Here is a 6000-nt window from a genome sequence, read left to right on the forward strand (position 1 = left end):
GTCTAGGCCTGTCCTGAGCTGGTCACCTAGTGGTGTGTGTGTGCCCCAGTCCTCACCTGCCACTCCATTGTCTCTCTTGTACCAGGTTCTGTCTCTGAGAGCCATTGGCGATGCTCAGGTGAACTCTCTGTGCAGTTTTCCTTCATGTTCCATATGTTCAAGTGAATGATGACTATGTACAGAGATACCTTTCTACAAATGCATATATTTATAATTATATGGTTATTATGTAGCTTATTATATTATATATAATTACAGAACGTACAATGTTATATAGTAAGTATATATGACTGATGTATATATAGACATGTATTTTATACATAGTTTATACATGGCTTACATAATTATGTAGTAGTGTATGAAATTATGTAATTTTATAGTATACATATGCACATACACATGGTTACTGGCATCTGTTCTATAAGACTGGAAGGGGAGGCGGGACGTCACAGGTGGAGGGGACAGGAAAGGTGAGGGGTGCCTTCCACTTAGTACTTCAAACATTGGTGATCTTTACAGAGTCCAAGAAGTTGCTAAACCTCCTTCATATCAAAAGAATTCTAGATGTATCCCGTTGTCGTCTGACATTCTCCCTCCATCTACAATTTTCCCTTAACTTGCGTTGAGTTCATTCTGAGAAAAGTCAGAATCTGCAATGCAGGCCAAGATCCACTGGGCCATATTTTTCTTTGAAACACAGTTCTAATGTGTACCAAGTTTTTGTCACTCATAATTTCTCTGGAAAAGAGAGGGCTGCTAAGTGAGAAACAGGAGTCAACTGAGGGGGAAATGATGGAAGGAACTGACGTTTTCCCTCATTTGTTTCAGTTGATTGTGTTTGTCATTGTTGGGTTTTGGCATCCCTGGAGTGGCAGGTCCCGCATCTTGAGAAAGGTCGTGTAGTATTTGTTTTTGTGTGGTAGCCAGGACTTCCTGCAGGTTGGTGTGGCCGTGTGGTTGGACAGGGAAGCTGCAGGGCCATTTCACTGTTGACCTCAGCTACTCCAAGTTCACAGGTCCTGAAGTTCACGGGTGTTGCTGGGGGGCGTGCTCTGCTCCCTTCTGCCAGCAGGCAGCCCCCTCTGCTCGCCCCTGGCATAAGCACCCTGGGGGCATCCATCACCGCCTTGTTTCCCCAGTTACAGGGGATTAACTCTGTGCTTTTGAATTTTGAATGTGAGTGTGTGAAATTGCATCCTTGCCTTCTGCCTTGTTTTGAAGCCGCTCGGCTGCCTCTAGACAAAACATCGTCTCAGTGAGATTTGCTCTCAGTATCTGGTGTGCACGGGGAGGTGGCAGGGGAAACTGGATGGTTCAGATCATGGAAAATACATGGCACGGCTGAGGCCTGGTGTCCGGCACACTCATGGCAAACCACATCTTGTTATAGTAACCGGTGCTAAGGAGTAAGCGTTTCTATCTGAACTCTCATCTCAGAGTGGGGTGAGCCGTGTCAGTTTCCACAGCAGCATCTGTTTATTTTATCATTTCCCTTCCTGATCCCTCTTCCTCCAGCTCTCCAGGAGACAGGCTGTTTGGCTTATTACCAGCTTATCTGAACTTGAGCAGTTTGAGTATGACATGGTACCATTTGTCCTGTGTCCCCAGCCACATTTGGCAGGGCCTTTGGTACATAGAACTGCACCAAAACTCCAAATGCCAGGGTCTGAAAAGAACTGTCTGTGTGCAGCCTGCAGAGATTTAGTCTCAGCTCGTTCCAGACTCCGAGCTCAGCATCTGTGGAGCTGGTCAGCGCATTGGCGCCACTGTCTGATGTAGGCTTTGCTCCAGGCAGAGTTGGAGTGTGGGGGTCCATCCTAGTGCCTCCCAACCTCCCTCATCTTCACTCTGCCTTCCTGGAGGGGCTTCTCCTTCCCTTCCTTGGGCCATGGGTGTCTTCCAGCTACCATTCCACCACCAGATAAAATTATGTGCCAGTTGATAAATGATGGAAAGGACCCTTTGTGTGTATGTTCAATAGACTTTAAAAAAATATGTTTTTTTTAAATTGATTATTTTAGAGAGAGGGGGAGGGAAAGGGAGAGAGAGATGGAAACATTGATGAGATATCAATGGCCTGCCTCCTGTACACCCTGTACTGGGGATCGAGCTCACAACCAGGGCATGTGCCCTGACTGGGAATCGAACCGTGACCCCTCGGTGCACGGGATGATTCCCAACCAATGAAGCTACACCAGCCAGGCTAGACTTTATGTTTTTAAAAGGTACAGAGATTTTCTATACACCCCCCGCCCCACCCCCACGATCAACATCCCCACCAGAGTGGCCCATTGGTTACAACCGATGAACCTACATCAGCACATCATAATAGTTTTTGTTAGGGTCACTCTTGGTGTTGTACATGCTGTAGATTCACACAAATCTGTAATGACACAGTATTTTCACTGCCCTAAAAGTCCTCTGTGCTCTGCCTGTTCATTCCTCCCTGTGCTTCACCCCTGATCTGTTTAGTCTCCATACTTTTGCCTTTTTCAGATTGCTATATAGTTTGAACCCTACAGTACGTACCTTCTCAGGTTGGCTTCTTTCACTCAGCAATATGCATTTCAGGTCCTTCCATGTCTTTTCATGTCTTGATAGCACATTTGTTTTGGGTATGGAGTAATATTCTACTGTCTGGATGGACCACAGTTAAGTTATTCATTCACCTGCTGAAGGACATCCTGGCTGCTTCCAGGTGTTGGTGATGATGACTATACCTGGTACAAGCATATGGGTGTAGGTTTTGTATGGACATAGCGTTTTCAGCTGAATGTGAGCAAATATTAAGGAGCACAAATTACTGGGTCATAGACCTTGATATATTATTGTATTTCCCAAAAGACCGAGATCTTGATCTGTGGCTATTCAAGGTAAAGGAATGACAGTCTAGCGAGAAAGTTCATGAACTGGACTGTGTTATGGGGTGTGGTAGATCTTCCTCGTGCTCTGAGGCCATTCCTGGGTGAGACTGGCCTTGGGTAGAAGTTGGCTGCTCCATTGGTTAAATGGGATTTCATCACAAGCTTTCTCAGGAACACAGCCCCTCTCTGGTCTCAGGCTGTGCTATCCTGACCTCCCATCTCTGGCTTTCTCTGCTCTATTTTCGGATCACTCACACCAGGCTTGGCGGTAGTGGAATGGAGATTGTAGACCCATACGTCTCATTCTCTGAGTGCAGGTCCTACACTGCTCCTCCTCAACCCCCTCCCCTTCCTGCCCGTAAAGTCCGCAGGGCTGAGTGGTTCCTTTTCCTCTGTACTTACCACCCTACCCCCCAGCATTGGTCTGCTCTTCCCAGCTCATGTAAACACACATCAATTTCATCTTATCAAAGCTCTTCCTTGACACCTTCCTGCAGCCACCGCCCCATTTCTCTCACCTTCTCTGAAAGGGATGGCTGCATACTCCCCAACATGCATGCTCCCCTTCCGGGGTATCGAGGTGTTGCTGGGAAGGGGGCACCTAGTTGCAACCCTTGGAACTTGGGGGCATGGGGACTCATCCCTGCCGATGGGATGTGAGTACCCCTCTGGGAAGAGGTGAGGGAGAGTGGAGCCACAGAGGACGCGCCCTGGGTGTGCAGATGTCCCTAGAGGAACCCCTTCTGACAAGTAGGAATACTGGGCTAGGTGGGATTGTTTCAAGAGCAAAAATAAGCTCCTATTATAACAAGCTACGGAGACATGTGGACTGACTTATTACAGCAGCTCATGTTACTTTCACTCAGGGTTCAGCAGCCTACAACCTGCAGGCCACATTGGGCCGTGACCTGCTTTTGTAAATAAAGTTTTATTGGCACACAGCCACACTCATTCATTCACATATTGTCTGTGGCTGCTTTCCCACCAGAAAAGCAATATTGAGCAGCTGTGATTGAGACCATATGGCTGTCAAAGCTGAAAATGTTGACCCTTTGCAGAAGAAGTTGGCCAACTAGTGCTCTAACTAGTATTTCAGGCTGAAATGTCTGTTGAGAAGGCAAGACCAGGTGGGTGAGAGATACCATATCAGACAGCAGAGGGCAGAGGACAAGCACCCATGGATCTAGCCCCTTATTTCTGACCTGAGGTCCCCCAAACCCCTAATTCCCCACCCCCAGTAAATCTTAGGGGAGAGAAAATCAAGGGAGGAACACGCTATTCAGTCTACCTTAGGTTACCCCAGGAATTATCAATCAGTGAGTCTCACACTGGACTGTGTGTAACAGCATCTGCAGGGCTTGGTAAGTACAGAATGTAGGGCTTCGCCCTGGGTTCCTGATTCAGCAGGCCTTGGTGGGGCCTGAGACTCTGAATTTTCTACCTGCCCCCAGGTGGTGCTGGGAGCCACACCTTGGGGACCACTGGATTGGACACAAAGTTAAACTTTTTTTTTTTTTTTGCCCATCGGGGGGGTCAGAGGAGAGAGCTTGTCTTGGGAGGAATGCGTGATTACTTAGGGTCTCCACCGAGCGGTTTCTCTGCTTACCCAGGTTGTGTGGGTGCTGTGACGCTGCTACTGTAAAGGTTTAAACTTTAATCTCTTTAGTCCTTGTGATTTGATGCCATGACAACCTGAGACTAGTTAAAACCACATAGCAGGACAGTCACAGACAGTTGCTGAAGGCCGAGCTAACTTCACAGCAGTAAGCACAAGAGCAAGGGCAGGGCCCTGCAGGGTAGCCCAGGCCCCCGGGGGAGTGTCCGGTGCCTTGTTGGGTAGCCAGGCGCCTGGAAGCTACCACACCTGTGGGTGCAGGACCGTCAGCTCCAGGGTAGCCAGGGTCTTCTCCTTGGGGCCCTCTCCTCTTTCCCACCTCAGCTGCTGCTTTTCTCAGCTAGACCCTGTTTTGCATTGGGCAGGTTTTTGCTCTAAGAGTGACATGGGGTGGGTCCTGGAGGTCCAGGTCATTTTGAAAATCTTCTCATTTCTGCCAAAACCCCAGGTGGCGGCGTCTCGTTGGAGGTCCTGCAGTCCAGGAAGTGCAGGTGGTAGACGTCAAAGTCCAGTGCTGGCAGAGGGAAGGGGGGAGTGAGAGGGAGTGCAGGTGTGGAGGTGGGCGGTCCTATTCTACACTCAGTGCATCTGCCCTGTGCTGGGCTCTGCCCTGAGTCCTGCCCTCACACAGCCCTGCAGCAGCAGCAGCCCTGGCTGTAGTGGAAGGCTTCCCATCCCCATCCCCATCCCCATCCCCATCCCCATCCCCATCCCCATCCCCATCCCCATCCCCATCCCCATCCCCATCCCCATCCCCATCCCCATCCCCATCCCCATCCCCATCCCCATCCCCATCCCCATCCCCATCCCCATCCCCATCCCCATCCCCATCCCCATCCCCATCCCCATCCCCATCCCCATCCCCATCCCCATCATTTCCTTCCTTCCTTCCTTCCTTCCTTCCTTCCTTCCTTCCTTCCTTCCTTCCTTCCTTCCTTCCTTCCTTCCTCCCTCCCTCCCTCCCTCCCTCCCTCCCTCCCTCCCTCCCTCCCTCCCTCCCTCCCTCCCTCTCTCCCTCCCTTTCTTCTTTCTTTCTCTGTTAATCCTAACCTGAGGATATTTTTCCACTGATTTTTAGAGAGAATGGAAGGGGGGAAGGAAGGGGGAGAGAGAGAGAGAGAGAAATATCGATGTGAGAGAGAAACATCAATTGGTTGCCTCCTGCACACCCCTCGACCAGGGCCGGGGATCAAACCTGAAACCCAGGTACCTGCCCTTGACCCTCTAACCACTGAGCAACCCCAGCCAGGGCCCCACTTGCCTTTCAGTAGGGGCTTCATGGGACTACTTCACATGTGACTTGAAGCAGAGCTCTGGATAAAAAATTGTGTCCTGAAGCATTAGTGAATTATGCTGGCAGTGCTGTGTTCGGCCCTCGCTAATCACATCTCCGCCTGTAAGTTGCATGAGGGCAGACACTGCGTTTCATTGGCAGGGTCCTTAGGGCAGAAAGCAGTGCTGGACACCAGGGAAGTTAACTTGGATGAGGGCTGAACACTGGTGTGGTGATTTTCATGACCT

The sequence above is a fragment of the Miniopterus natalensis genome, chromosome X (assembly GCF_054644295.1).
Source record: "Miniopterus natalensis isolate mMinNat1 chromosome X, mMinNat1.hap1, whole genome shotgun sequence".
Classification (NCBI taxonomy): Eukaryota; Metazoa; Chordata; class Mammalia; order Chiroptera; family Miniopteridae; genus Miniopterus; species Miniopterus natalensis.